Source organism: Euprymna scolopes, chromosome 1 (genome assembly GCF_053919585.1).
Source record: "Euprymna scolopes isolate OS-2025 chromosome 1, ASM5391958v1, whole genome shotgun sequence".
Classification (NCBI taxonomy): Eukaryota; Metazoa; Mollusca; class Cephalopoda; order Sepiida; family Sepiolidae; genus Euprymna; species Euprymna scolopes.
In genome coordinates this window covers 185,922,072-185,939,176 of record NC_136482.1, presented here as the reverse complement: position 1 = coordinate 185,939,176, position 17,105 = coordinate 185,922,072, and the positions used below count along the sequence as shown (strand labels likewise).

The following is a 17,105-nucleotide window of genomic DNA, read 5'->3' as shown; positions in this document are numbered from 1 at the left end:
CACAACACAGTTGATCTACAAAAATATATTGCTTTTATTTCACACCGACAAATCAGCTTTTCGATGACAAATTATTATTCTGTGTTTTGACGTTTCTGGGAGGCGCGGGGGAGGGTGAGTGGTTGTCGGGTGTCAGGTGGTGAAGAAATGGCGACGCAGCCTCGCTCTCTCTAACTGACTGACTCTTTTTCTCTGTGATGATTTTATTGATAAAAACATTTTTCTCCTATTGGAATGTTTAATATTTCCTTTGTCTTTTGTTTCAAGTTGCCTGGCAATATCTAACAGTCTGTCATCCCTAAAATAAAAACACTTGGTAATTCATTTTGCTATCAGCTTCATATATGTGAATTTCTTGCCTTTACATATTACAATATTATGCACATTGATTTGGGCAGAATAACATTTCAGCTTTAATCTATGATCTCCCCTCTGTAAAACATCTCCAATAAAAAACTTATTTAGCTACAACCAATGCCAATAATTTTCCCTTCTTCTGAACCTAAAACTAAACGTAATTTTCATGAGCAAAGTTTCTTTCCTACAACTACCCGTCTATGAAGCAAAATATCGCAGGGCTTCTTCTCCAGCTAGCTAAAACATTGTCGATATCAAGTTCAATGTGAACAAATTTTTGTTGAGCCGTCTTCTTAAATAATTTGATTCTACTCAACGTCCCATCATTACTCATCATCGTGATATTGTCTCACTGATCACCTGACACTTAATGGCCACTGAGCCCTGATAAGTGATTACTCTTCTTTAAAAAAATGACAGGTCTTAATCTATGGTTAAACGAACGAAGGATCTATTGTTTCCACAATGGTGTACTGGTGACGGTTCTACTGGGACTTTAATACTGGATTTGCGTTGGTATTTAATCATAGCTTGCGTTATGCTGTTGTTGCTCAAAGTATTCCCCTTTAAATTCATAATAGATGTTACACGTAGGATGAATGCACGTATTGTCTCATTCAGAACGCGTACTACTTCGAGGAGGGGGCATATTTGTGGAAACAATGAACACGACAAAGTCAGCTGTTGGCGAAATTGAGAAGAGAACTAAAGACACTTGTGTATAAACAGTATTACATCAAAAGAAATGTGGTTCCTGTGTGGATTTTAATTTACACGCGAATACGAGGACAACTATAATATTTTGCATTGATTTCAAAATTAAAATTTACAGTTCTCACGAGGAAAATTATTTTTATAATTAAAAATGTAATAATTAGATCCAAAAACTTTTATACAGCATTTTAAAAAATAATCTTAATGTTTCTTAGAAAAGTTTCTTGTATTTTTTTCTGTTAATTTCTTCAAATCTTCCTCAATCTCTGCACATATACATTATATATATATATATATATATATATATATATATATATATATATATATATATATATATATATACTAGCAGGCCGGCCGACATTACCAGTCGTAAAATACGCTTAAGTATGATATTTTTATTAATGCAGATTTCGTATTTATTATCATATTATATTGGACCAAGTATTTAGTAATGATTTAAAAAGTTTTAAAATATTTACTCGTGCGCCACCATCAAGAATCGAAACCAGACTGCTTAGCTTATCATTTACTATTCCTTTGACGTTCATGCCTGAGTTATGAAGACATGTTTGTTGCAAGGGTAAAAAATTAAAACATGAACCAATAGCTATTACGTTACGCATGCATATCCATAATGCCGTCGTTCGACCTTCACCTGGCAAATTCCATTTTTTTTTTTTTTTAAGTTTCATATTTATGCACCGATTTTCCCCGGCTAAAACCCAAATATAAAGTTTCGCATGAGTTCATATACCCTATATATTAAGTTTCATGTCTGTAGACCAAAAATTCAAGGAGGAGTTTGGTAGGCAAAAGTTTTAAAAAGAAAAATATATATATATATATATATATATATATATATATATATATATATATACGCATACAAAAATATATAAAGAAAGAGGTTTGTATTTACTATAAACTTTTTACGCAAATATTACGCAAGTAGAAATCATGTAGAATATAATAGTTGACTAAAGATGATCATCCCATAAGAAAACCGAAAAAACTAACAGAAATTAATTGAAATGAATTTTTAAAAGAATATGCAAATTAGCTAGATCTTTTGCAGATGAATGCAATTCCACGATCCATATATAAGAAAGTTGTATTTTCTTTTTAAATAAATAGAAAAAAGAGGTTTTTATAATGAATATCAATACAAAAAAAATTATAGGAATAAATATATATATATATATATATATATATATATATATATATATATATATTTAGTAATGTGATTAATAATTTAAAAATCAAATTATAATTAAATTAAAAATCCGTTTCATAAGAAGAACAACAACAAAATTAATTATTTGTACGATCGTTTCGGAAAACAGTGTTTTTATTGTGGTAGACATCAATTTACGGACAATAATTATTACATATAGTTTTTTAATAAACAAGTTTTCCTCGTCAGCAAATATTGTGAAGGGTTTTTATTAAATGTAAAAGACACCATGAATAAACCTAGCATTAAAGTAAGGCAGATGTATCTTTTAATTTTTCGCCTTTTGAAATCAGGAACTATGGTTAAAGTACTCATATAGATGTTTGCTATGGCTTTTCAGCAAACATCTATATGAGTACTTTAAAAAATTTGACCTCTCAACCAATTTTTCGTCTAAACATTTGAAATTTTACATAAAGTCTATTCAAACATAGGACAAGCTTTTTAATCGGTTTTTGGTCGAAATTTTGGCTGCCAACTTTGAACTGCCAAGGGGTCAAATTACAAAAGATTTGTCCTTTGAGGTCTCTAGCAAGCTATTCAGCCAATTTTGGGTCTAAACATTTGAAATTTTACATAAAGGGTATTCAGGCATGCAGTAAGCTTTACATCACAAGTATTTTAATGGGGGATGTTCTGGTGAACTACAATCCCTTGTTTCTTCTCCAGAAGTTATTGGGCGAAATTTTGACTGCCAAGAGGTCAATGTCTCCGCCAATTTGGTTCTAAACACTTGAAATTTTAGATGTAGATTACCTGGACACGAGTCAAACTTTTTAATATGCATATATACATATGCACATAAAGTTATGAACAGTACATCGGGCCCGAACATAGCCGAGCTGAACTGCTTATGTTATATAAAATGAAAAATATAAATACTTATAGTTCACACTTTTAGAATATATTCTTTTTAGATATGGAAATTTTCTTATATATTTTATAAGGTTCGTTCATTACTGTTTCATCAGCAGACAAAACACTTAATGAAAAAGTTCTTTCTCGTTCAAAATCATTCCAGGCAGACGACAAAATTTGATTAAAAAGTTATTGTTGAACAAAGTATCTTGAAGGTTTCGGCAAATACGAGATTGCTGTGACAATTAGGCTTTAGTAGGGTGTATTCCAATTCTTGCTGTAGCTGTTCATTTGAATTTGAAATTATAAAAATAAAAATTGACCAGTCATCTCATAAGATGCATAGCAATAACAGACTGAATTTTTAAGAGTCTACGACAATTTTAAATGCTTGTACAAAAAAGTCTGCAAACTTATTGAAGGCACCTCGTATCTTGTTCAAGCATTTGTCTTCTCGCAATGCAGTTTCGAATATTTGTGATTCTGAAAATAAAATAATTTTTTTTATCTCCTTACTTAGTAATATTAATATTTTAAATAATCATTTCCTTTGAATATTAAAATGTAAACTTTTGAATTGAAGACTTTAAATGTATGATAATAGCACTTTTTCCTCAGCCTTTGGATAAACAAAGATTCAAATAACATTTTGAAATCGTTTTGACTAAATAAAAAATATTCAGAATTCTTCTGATATTTTCAGAAATTTTAATCAATATTCAGTTTCACTTTTCCAAAAATAACCCCACTTTGAAATATGTCCCATTAACGAAATGTTGCATCACTCTGCCTGTTTTACAAGTATTTTAATGGTAGATGCTCTGACGAACTACAAGCCCTTGTACCCCCTCGACGTAATTTCCCCCGACTAACCAGGCAAGCAGCTAAATCCCACCCCTGCACAGTAGAAATCCCTAGATGTAAGAAGGCTTTCTATTCTAATAGTTTCTTCCCCAGAACTATTAGACTTTGGAATTCCCTTCCGGGTTCCTGTTTCCTCAACTCTACTGATTTGAAGACGTTCAAGTGTAATGTGAACAGATATTTTGCTGCTTAACTCCCTACATAGTATCCCTGCAACGTATGTCTTTGATAGTAGCTCCCTACATCAAAGTAGCATTGTGCCTTGTTTGGGGTGAAAATGTAATAAAATATATCATATTTTGTCATAATTTTTCTTCACATAATTAATACTAGCAGGCCGCCTGGTTTTGCCTGGTCGTAAAATACGCTTAAATATGATAGTTTCATGCGTGCAGATTCCGTATTTATTAAGAACAAATTTTCTATTATTATATTGAAGCCAATAGTAATGATTTCAAAAAGGCAAAAAAAAGAAAATTAAACAAATCATTTAGAAAGCCATTCTTAACATGTGTATAAATATGACACCGTAACATATTTATTGTTAACAACTTAATAATAAACAGAAAAATCGCAGGCATTAAACGTAATGCTAAATTCATTAAAAAATGAAGTAAAAAAACGGGAAAAAAACTGAGAATTCATGCGAGTATTATGTTTTTTCTAAACAGTTCACTTCTTGTAAGTACAAAAAAATACTTGAATTAAGATTGAAACCAAAACTTAAAGACAGTCAAGTACGATAACCATTAGGGCAGCTTGATACGATCATTAAAGTGTTTTCAAACCTACTTATTCTTAACATAATTAATCTGTGACATGAACGATTCGCACATGCATAGTCATGAAACCGTTGACAAACAGATAAAAATCCGATGACCCCCCCCCCACATACCAATTTTTCAATTTTGACCCCTTAGCAGCCTTTTTTCTGGATAAAAACCGATTAAAAAAGTTTCCACATGTCTGAATACTCTATATATCAAGTTTCAAGTCTGTAGATCAGACATTAGTTGAGTATATAGGTTGAGAGTTGTCCTCACACACACATGCACATTCTCACTTTTATAAATATATAGCTTTGCGATTTTCAAATTTAACTTTCAACAATGACTTTCCAGTAGTACGTGTTTCTTTTTAATTCTCAGAATTTTTCTAAGAAAATCAATTCAAATTGTCATCACATTAACGGAAAAATGTCTGCTTCCTAATTTGACATAATCGGTCAATAAATTCACATTAAAAGCATTGACATCAACATCTCAAATTTATTACATTATATTAAAAAAAAATTATATTTAAAATTAGTTTTAAAACCATAATATCCAGTTTATACGAAAATAAAATAAATAAAAAGTCAGTTGTTGATGATTCAGCAACAATTTCCCATCTAAAGAATTCTTTGAATTAGATGTCGTCTGCCTGAAGAAGATGTTTAGCTTTTCAAACTGTCACTTGCCTCAAATTAACCAATCAAATCATCTCAGATTTCAAGAAAAATGTCTGCTTATAATATCTTGATGGCAATTCAATAAACGTTTGAATCCATTAAAAACGAAATGTACAAACTTTTGTTTTCACTGAGCGTTTTAATTCAAAATGAAACATGTCAATTTAAAAACAAATAAATTCTAAAATAAGTATTAAATATATTCGAAGACGTCACCGGCCTTTGTACGCAGGGTATTTCTACAAGTGTACTATCAACAAAAATGCTTCATATATTTTGTCAAAAATAAATTCCAGTATTTTTACTATTATAATCTGTTCGACAATTTATGCAAACTGATGATCAAATCAATTCATACGAAAGAGAAGTTCATTGCAAAAGTTCAACAAAAGTTAACATGCTGAGCTTAGAGTTTGCACATTACAGTATGTCACTTCCGTAAGTATTATTGTGTAATTCATCATTAAAGATCATATAAAATTGCTATTAGCAGAGCTGGTTTCATAGTCTGTTTCTATATCCATTAAGCCAAGCACAAACCACACCAATGAAAGAGAAGAGTATGAACAAAATGCTTGTATGAACCAACAGATTGAGGCTCAAACAAGGATTAACGTTTTTGTTAAGAATTTATCTGTGTGCTTAACTGATTTTCGGCAAGCTGTGCATAGCATGAATATGATAAAGATTTTGTACGCTAAAAATTATTTTGAAAATCAAAAATAAATTTAGTAGTTGAAAATTAATAGAAAAGCTTAAAGCTTTTATTTTTTTAAAATTATTTAACTAAATTGAATTCTTAAAAAAAATAAGATACCGACATTTTGCAGTATCATCTAACTTTTAAAATTCAATTATAAACTTGAAATCGTCAACTTGAGATGAAACATTTCAAAGTAACAGTAACACATTTGGTTGGATTGTGAAAAGACAAAAACACATTGTCAGCATTTGAAATTTGAACTTTTCACGGGATTTGAACAGTTATCAAATTATATGGAAGATAATCACAAACACAGACTTTAATGTACATCCATTTACAACTAGCAGGGAAACCCGACGTTGCCCGAGATTGAATAATGATCAATAAATTCTTCACAAACTCATATTTATATCATAGTTATCGAAATCAGTGAAATTGACCATTTTCAATCAAATCGATTGATTGCCTGTTCTAGTTGGGGAGCCATCGCAGTGTACCTGGAAAAAGCTTCACATGTCTCCTCTCAGTAACTTAGTCCACAATATATTTTAGTTTACATTGCACTGTAAAGAGCCTACTGTTGATTTTATAAAATTATTTTCATATATAATGGTTTCAATAAAAGTTTAAAATGCAAAAGTCAAGTATCATGCTTCAATTGTGCTCTAAACAAAAACACTCACTTCAAACGAGACCCAGTCATATAAAAAAAACCTACTGTTGATTTTATATATCGGTCCTTTTAGCTTGTGTGGTAATAAAACTTCTCAAATGCACTTGATGTTAGTGATGTTAGGCTGTGTAAGGTGTTAACTTCGGTCAAAATCGTTTGTTCTTTCTTTCATCGGGTTATTTGATTATCAACACTTATCGAAGACATTCCGATACAAAACCTATCTAAGAACACTACCAGGCACATAAAGTACCTTTAAAAATTGACCCAGCTGTTTTCGAGTCCATAAAGAACAAACACACACACAAAGTTCCTTTTATATAATAATACGAGATCCCTTCAGTAAGATTCCAGACTTTTTCGTATGGGTACTTTTACTGATAGTACACATATGAAACTCTAGTCCCCTTCGAAGTAATCTCCTCCGACTACAATACACTTGTTGTACCATTTCAACACCTTCTGGAAGGCCACGTCTTGTGTGAAAGTGTCTATGACCTTCGTCACAACCCCTTTCATCTCCTCAATTGTCTCATAACGACAGCCTCTAAGGTTTTCCTTGAGCTTAGGGAATAACAAAAGTCACAGGGAGCAAGGTCTGGACTATAGGGAGGGTGAGGAACTGCCTTGATGCTCATCTTGGTCAAATAGTCTGGCATCTTTTCTGAACACCCTTGGAATAAACATTGTGCAAATCTTCCTCATTTTCAGTTCCTCACAAATAATTGTATACACAGTTCCCACACTGATATCAAAATGTGTACTTATTGTCTCTATTAGGCACACAACGGTCCTTATCCATGAAATTCTTTATTTGGCCAATCAACTCTGGTGTTCTGACTTCCTTACTCCTCCCACATCTCTCATCATCCCTCACAGACTCGCTGCCTTCCTTGAATCTCTTCTACCACTCAAAAACTTATGCTTGATTCAGGCAAGATGGTCCAAAAGCGGTTTGAAGTATTCCAAACTTTTATGGCGCTTTTTCCAAGTTTAGAACTGAATTTTATTGCATATCGTTCTTCTAAAGGGTCTTCATATTCAGGTTGCATTTTTAAATTCACCAGCTGTGACAATCAGACTTTAGTAGGGTGTATGCCAATTCCTGCTGTAGCTGTTCATTTGAACCTCAAATCATAAAAATTGGTCAATCATCTCATAAAATGTATAGCATAACATTGAATTTTCAAGAGTTTACAAGAATTTTAAATGCCTGTACAAAAAAAATCTGGAAACTTACTGACGTCACCTTATAGATAGATATAATTTTCTTTCTTTTTTAACCAAATACTGGTTTTGCAGAATGTGGCTAAGTGTAGCAGTGTAATGCAAAAATATGCACCAAACTGCATGTTTTGTCAAGTAGCACTACGGTTTTTCTAGAAAACGGAGACATATTTAAAAACCAGGTGGTTTTAGATTAAATCCTTAATAACAAAAGTAACTCATTTTTTTAACGACTTTACATGAAGGTTTGTTTGGAAGTTTTGTCTCAGATGATTTTACATATCTTTGTTGCTCAAAAGTAACATTGTCACGACGTCACAAAGCAATTTGGTGCTTAAAAAGCCATAACATTTTCAAAAGCCAATGCTTTTAGAAATCTTAAAATAGAAATCGCATTTTGTAGAATGTATGATTTTATTCTAAACATTTGTGAAATCTTGTAATATATTCCTTTTAAGATCTACTATTAGATTTCAGTTTTGATTCCAATTTGAATTGTTTAAAATTCTTTTATACACACAGTTTTTTTATGATATTGCAGCAGATTCATGTGCATTCATTGCAGATTACTTGCAAGCAATTAATTTCTGTAAATTTTTAATAACATATTCAGATTCCTTGCATAAAATTACATTCATATGGAAAATTTCATTACTTAATCTTGTGTGTTTAACAAAGATATAACATTTTAACTAAAAATGTAATTTTTTACATGTAACGAAACGCATATGGTCTCAACAAGGAAAAATATCCAAACGTGCAATACACAAAAATAGTCAGACTTTACTTATTTTTAGTCAGATTTTATAAATTTAAAAAAAATTTCTTTTTTAGACCATCAAGTGTTATCAATTTCATTAAGCTATTTTAAGTACTTTCTTTCATTTGTATTGCTACACAGGGATCCCAGTGACATTCTTTGGATTTCCCAAGAATTGAAGATTGTTTTGTTTTTTGTTTTTTTTTTCTTAAAAATTCTGAAATGGTAAAACAGATAGTCAGAAACATAGATTTTAATTTCTATACAATTAGTGCCTCTTTATTTTCAACTCTATAAATAAGGCTTTTGCAACATTTCCAGAAAAGCCGTACATATTATTAGTCTTCCAGTCTTTACACCAAAACATCACATCGGTAAGTAGTGTTTATTCAAGATTAAGACTAATTAAATTATTATGAAAAATAACAAACCAATCCATAACAGTATTACACAAGATTGGAATCAGTTGCTTAAAATGATTGACTTTGACCACAAAAAATTTTACACTAGTAATAAGTTACATAGGATGTGTAAAATATTTAAAAAAAAACAAAAAACACTATAATGATTTTTAGTCTTTAGTTAAATGGGGAACATAAATGGATGGTAACATTTTATGCTACTAAGACTAAGCTTCTTTCCTTTAAGAATTATAAGAAACCTTCACAACCACCGATTGCCATCATTCTTATCTTTCAAATTCTTCGGCTTAACATTCACAGGCTACACGAATTAGAACAAATACATTAAAGACATTGCAAAGGCTGTTGCAAAAAGGTGGGCTCCCTCTACCGTGCTAGAAAACCACTCACTCCTGACAGTGTCCTGTATCTCTACAAAGCTACCATTTGTTCATTTATAGAGTACTTCTAACACATCTAGGCTGATGCATCACACGTCTGTCCCACTTAGACGGGGGTCTAAAACAAGAAAGAGTCTCCAATCTAATAAATCTTTCAATCTTTCACTATCAACCAACCTTCAACCCCTGGCACATTGCAGTAATATTGTATCCGTGTGTCTGTTTTACAAATAATTTAATGGAACATGTTCTGGCGAACTTGACGCATTTATACCCGCTCGATATACATACTCCTGATTAATCCAACAAACAACAGTCCCACCCTTTCACTGTAAAGTTTCTTTCTACCCCTTTCTAGTTTCTGTCCACCCTGTTTCCTGCTTCACCAACTGTACTAAAATGCAGAAATTTAAATGTAACACAAACAAGCATATTGCTACTCAACTCTCCACATGGTCCTCTGTAAACATGATTCCAAATTGTAGCTCCAAGTAGCAATATGAAAAAGAGTAAAATTATACATTTTTTTTCTACCATAGCACGAAATATTGATTTTATATTTTCTATATTTTAGAACTAACGTTCAGCTTGCAAAATACGCTTTAATATTTTAATTCATGCAGATGTAGTATTTATTATTACAGAGATAATTCTATTGAATATCATATTGTACGTAATATATAGTAGTGATTTCAAAAGTTTTTTAAAAAAGGACTTGGGGGGAGGGGCATCAGACATTTTTGCCATCAAACTAAAAAATTCTTGGCTTGCTGAGAATATTGCCAGGGTGCTCGGCAATGGTATTCTGAATACTGTGGGTATAATCTTAACACAAGATCGCATTATTTCATTTACATTCTTGAGTAAAAGAATTATGCTATCCTCACTAGCATGACTTATGAATAGGTAAACCTCAAAAGCCATTAAATTTTATTCTGCAATCACTCATTGCAGCCATGTACATTGTACACATCTAAGTCGTTTTAAGACTTACAGGTAATATCTTCATTTCTACTGGAAGGCATTCTTTGCTGCACTGTTCAAAATCTCATATACAAAATTAAGCCAGATTTTCTAACTTTGGACTTGAACTTCATTGTAGCTGACAAATTGATATTTGATTCTGACTAGCTAATCATTCATGAAAATTGTCAGTCGGTATTATTTTTACAATAAATAAATTCCAGTCAATTAAATAAGTATTTTAATAGCATACCCTGCATGAGATTCATTTTCATTGGATGATTAAATGAGATGCTTCTATAAGTAAGTTGTTCGATTTGTTAAAATTGATAAATGAAAATTGGCATTCTAAATGTGTTTGCTGTGTCTTGGAGTAATGTCGAAATCCATTTTACTTTAAATAATGAATGATGGAACATAATTTGTTTTTCTTCGATTTCACTTATGTTAATATTTACATTTGTGTGTGTGTGTGTGTGTGTGTGTGTGTGTGTGTGTGTGTGTGTGTGTGTCTATGTCTGTGTCTGTGTGTGTATTGCAATTTTATTTGATAGACACTTTAAATCGAAGAATCAGATTTTTTTTCTTTGTTCCTATATTTATTTTCCAGGACAATCATTTGACATTACTGGATGACAAAGAGGGAAAATAAGTATTTATCTTTCATTTAAAATGTCCGACAAAATAAGCAAACAATTTAGATAAGATCCAGTTTTTATTTATATTCATGAATTAAATTACAAAAAAACAAAAAAAACAAAAAAAAACAAGTAAGGGACATTCTCGACAGATACACTGTTTTATATTCATTTATTTTTTACTATTGGGTCACCACTTATCAAACCAAGAATCATTCTGATAATGAGAGGGAATAATTATCAGTCAAAAGATGAGGAACATTATGAGAGTACTAACAACGATCGATGTTTTATGTGTTTATGGGGACGGTCTATAAGATACACCGGTTGCAATTAACATATTAGGTCAATTCTCATATTATAACTATAAAATAATATTCCAGTTTTATTTCTTTTGACCTTTCTGAAAATTTTATTTCGGTTCTTTTCAAAGTTATAAATAATTCTACTACAGATTCTTTGCACTTCCAGGATGAGTGACTACAAAGAAACACAGGCGGTGAGAAAGAGAAAGACACACAGAGAGACGGACATATAGTGAGAAGAATAGAAAATGACCATTCTGAAAATAAAATGTTATTTGTTTGTTTAATACTAAAATAATGCCGAAACAAACCTGCAACAATTCAAGTCTGTAGATTATATCCCCTCATTCTAAATGATAGGCACTTTAAATAATAACCCTTTCCTGCAACGCATGAGTCTTAACTATATCATTCAAGACCCGTAACTCTTCTTCCTTCATAGATAGCATTTACCATCTTATAAGCAAATAATTATTTACATAATGGAAGGTAATGGAGATAAAGTGGTTAACAATACAGACTGACCACTTGGTTGTTCCAAGTTCGAATCCAGTTCGTTCAACAAAACCATAAAAATCACTTATTTAGGATGTTGGCAACCTTCTCGTGGTCCCTCCCATAAGTACCCAATGTCTTTCTAGAAAGAATTCTGACTTTAGTTTTAGGCACAGAGTAAGAGAAATTGTTTTTTTTTTCAGTTCAAGTCTGTCAGACTGGAAACTGACGTCCCTTGGAGACGAAGGGGGAGAAGATAAGACCATATAAGCATAAGAGCTTGAATTCCTGATTCATCAATCATCCGGATGAGAATAAAGAATCGTCATTTTGTCTTCGTTGTCGTCTTTGGAAAATGAAAGGTAAATGTGTTTTGGTCTATCATAGTTGTAAATGAACTTTGTGCAACACCCTTCAAGTGTTAACAGTGTGTCCCTTCCGAAATCATCAATAATGTATCTCCCTTCTGATGTGTTAAAAGATCTGTTATAAATGTCTCTCCCAGAATACAAATGTCTCCCTCCCCCCAACATAAATCTCTCCCCTCGTTATAAGTGAATCCCCGTCATCAGTCAACAGCAATATACAACACTCCGATATATACTCACACACAATATGAACCGGCAATTCAAAAATAAGAGGTCAAAATTAACCGAAATTGGAACTTAGCAAGCATAAGTTGACCAAACGTGTTATTTCTATACATGCAAAATATACATTCATATCTTAAACAATGTTATTTTTTATAATAGTTTTTTTTTTTTATATACACATGACCTTAGATCAAAGAGCAATGAATAATGCTGGAGAGCTATATGTTTTGGTTTCGATTCTAGCTGAGTGCAGCAAAGTCATTTTTTTATATACTTTTTTAAATCAGTAATATATATTAGGTACAATACAATAATCAATAGAGAATTCGCTCTATAATAATAAATATGAAATCTGCATGAATTAAAATATCATATTCAAGCATATTTTACGGTCGGGAAAACTTCTAATTATATATATATATATATTGGGATAATTAATCAGAATCGGGAATCGGAAAAATCGGAAGATTTGGGGGTATTGGAATCGGTATCGGAAAAATTGATGCATATTTTCCGATGCCAAAACGATTCTTTTAATTGTTTTCTTTTATTTTATTTTGTTTAAACCAAAATCTTCCATTTCTGGTAATAATGATAAAATAATAAATATTTATTGATTTTAAATTACCAGGGAAACCAAAATCAATAGATCATCCTCCAAAAGTGTATTTTTACGTTTACGAAAATATCTGCATATTTAATGTGTTTTTACGAAAATCGGGAGAAATAACAATTTGATAGTTAAATAATTAAAGATTTATAAAGAATCAGAATCAGAAATTGTATTGAAATCGGGAATTTAGTACAGAATCGGTAATTGTATCGGAATCAGGGAAAATATTGGAATCGTCCCATCAGTAATATATATAACTCAACAAGTGAAAATTAAATTCACAAGCTAAAAATATTACTATTGATATAGTAATCCCAACCAAATAAAAAGGCTCAATACAACCAAGGTAGGAAATATCGTTAGACTGTAAATTATAATTTACAAGAATTTATTATACGACAGGATACTCAAAAAATAATAAGAATCCATATATATATATATATATATATATATATATATATATATATATATATATATATATATATATATATATAATCAATGTGATGAATGGCTTGCACAGTTGCAATCACATTTTCCTCAGGTTATTCTGTGATCTAAACTATATTAGCATAGCTATTATTTTTTTTTTTTTTTGCGTTCATTCTATTCCCAGAATTGCTGTCGAACATAAGAAAAATGTTCATCATTTTATGGAAAACATATTCCCATTTTCTAGCAATTGCTTTTCATATAATTCCAATTGAATACATCAAACTGTGGACACGTATTGTTATTTTAGAGAAAAAGAAAACATGTTGGAAGCAAAAATGGATTTTTCCTTATTTTCAATTTTTCCCTCCGTTCAACAATCAGGGAAATTTTATAAATTCCTTGGGAAACTACAAAAAATCCATTTCTATTCTCGATTTATGATTCATTAATTTTTTTTTTTTTCTTGCGCACAAATGAAGGTGTACAAAATTCAGGCTCTTTCAGTTGATACAGAAACGGTTTGAAGCATTTAAAAATAAAATTTATACAAAATAAGAATATATTAAATAAAAAAATAGGAATACATATCAAAGTATATTTGGGCAGCAAACCTTATTTTAGACTTGCTTCGTGTAATAAGACTAACAAAAATATGTAACTTTTTTTAATAGCTTTTTTACGTGCTCTCATAAATATTAATGTTTTTGCAATTAGATGTTTACATGTTTTTATTTCAATTTGTTTTTGCATTTCAACTATCTAACTTTCTTTTCAAAAGTATATGTCATTAATCATCATCATCAATAATAATAATAATAATAATAATAATAATAATAAACTAGCTGGAAGGCCGGCGTTTCCCAGTCGTACAATACACTTAAACGTGACATTTTAATTTTTTTTTTTATTACATTTTCACCCCAAACAAGGCACATTGCCACTTTGTTGTAGGGGGCTACTATCAGGGACATAAGCATCAGGGGTCCTGTGTAGGGAGTTGGGCAGCAAGATGTCAGTTCACGTCACACTTGAACTTCTGCATGTCAGTACAGTTGGGGAAGCAGGGACCCGGAAGAGAATTCCAAAGTCTAGCTGTTCCGGGGAAGAAACTACTGGAGTAGAAGGCTCTCTTACATCTAGGGATCTCTACTGTGAAGGGGTGGGATTTAGCTGTTTCTCGGAGGTATTTACGTCGAGAGGGCACAAATGCTTGCAGTTCGTCAGAATATTCACCGATATGGTAATTGTAGAACGGGCAGAGGAATGCAACATTTCATCGATGGGACAGAGGCTGAAGTTTAGATGACAGTTCAGGACCTATATTATAGAATCAATCCTCTATTGACAATTATATATTTATTATGAGGAAAAACTTGCCCGCCAGATTAATTCGCAAATAAATAAATAAAATGGCGTTTTATTTTATCTTTTAAAAAAAATGGCGTAATAAAAGATAAAATAAAGGTTAATTGCAACTTCTCTTTCAATTTTCAGATTTTGTAATCATGCCCGAATACATTTTATTTCCTTTTAATGGATTGATAGTCGCTATTTCTTCTAAAGAGTAAAGACTAGAATAGATTTATTGATTGATATGATAATTAAATGAATAAGTTTGTGCTACGAAACAGTTGTTGTCAAGAATTGTTAATGTTAATGTAATTAAAGGAAAACATTTTCTGATGGTCAACTTTTGTCATTCATTTTTTGTAAGAATTCACCATTAGAGAGTGCCGTTCGTGTAAGGAAAGTATTTCTTTTATAGAGGTTCATTTTATTTATAGCGGCTCCTCCCCTTGCCCTCCCCCAAATGAATTAAGAACAAAATAAAGGGAGATTTGAATATACTCTAAAAACAGTGAACAAAAAATTTGTGATAATCAAAAACTAGGTTGGCCAAGCCGGGCTGAAGAAAATTAAGTTATGTCCCTTTACCATGAAACTACCCAGGATAGTTTTGTGATAAAGGGACGGAACTCTTGTATCTACAATATAATGCAATTCCAGAACAATGTATTTCGATTTTATATTCAATTTAAAAAAAAAATATTTTAATGGCATTTTTATTAATACTAAAAAAATAATTTAATAATATTTATTTTAATTTTATTTTTAACATTTCGACACAAATTTTTACTGGACATAAATAATACAATTTTCAAGGCCTTTCCAAGAAATTTTCAAGACATTTTCCATATTTTCAAGGACTTTTCAAGTCTGTGCGAAATCTGATAGAGATTATATGATTCCTATAGACTATATTTATTTTGGAAAGTTTCCTTTAAAAAGGATCCTAATAGGTAACTCCCTCTCGCAAACCTTCCAGCTTCTTTTTTTTTCTTTTTACATGGGAGTCAACACTTATCAAGGCCTGGAAGCTACTCGAGGATAAGGGTTATAGAGTGTACAGTAGGCAATGGAATATTATCGTAGTAATTGTTAGTAATGGAAATTTGGTAAATTGGATTACTTAAGGGGGCGGTTCATCAAGAATTTGTTTATGTTGGACTTGAAGACAATGAAGTTGTGCTACATGAAAAGACTGTCCCCTTCTCATGTAAGTAAGAAGACAGACTAGATAAGTGAAAATGATATTAGGAAAAGGCTAGAATCGAACCCTGTAGGCAAGTATTAAAGATAATGGATAATTGGAATCTTAGGATTTCAGTCCATTGTTAATTCTATTAAAATAGCTAAATATTAATTATATCGGAAAAAGTGTCGCTTGTCCATTCTTTTAGAAATCTGGATATTAAATGTCAGTTAAAAGAATGCACAATGCGAGTTAAAAAATATTGCTTAAAAATAGGTTAGATATTAAACAATTAGAATTGAGGATTCTTTGTTTGCCAAAAGTGCGTTGGACAGACATATGAAATCCTCATGAAAATTAGACAAGTTGGGGAACACACCTCTGACGTCATAAACAAAAGAGATTTCTCAATATAGGAATCTGTGGGTTCGAAGTTAGAGAGTTGAGAGACAGAGTTAGTCAATGAGAACCAGAGAGAGAATCAGGAGGGATCGAGAGGATAGCCCTTAGAAGCGAAGGGAGGAAAGTTGGACCATGTAGCCATACAAGCTGAATACCTGACATCATCATTCACCAGTTGAATAATAAAGATATCATCTAATATTTTGTAACTGTGGTCTTCCTGTCGTGTTTCCACCAATGTGAAAAGTAAATGTGTTTTATCATCATCTTGTAACGAACTTTGTACAACCCTCCTAAGTATTATGTCCTCCTCCATCATCAATAATGTATCTCCCCTTCTCTAATATGTGTTATAAGAACTGTTGCATCATATCTGCCAGTCCGTATTAATATGTGTTAACAAGAATCATCCCAGTCTGATATAAATGGCTCCCTTAAGAATTATCACAGTCATCATGATGCAAATAGATGTCACTATTATCCCAGACTGTT

At 31.5% G+C, this 17,105-nt stretch overlaps 1 long non-coding RNA gene across 1 annotated transcript in view; it reads right to left on the bottom strand.

Moving 5' to 3' along the window:
• Positions 1–17,105, bottom strand: part of LOC145278242 (uncharacterized) — a 729,197-nt gene that overhangs the window by 374,891 nt on the left and 337,201 nt on the right. The gene's annotated exons all lie outside the window — the stretch shown is intronic.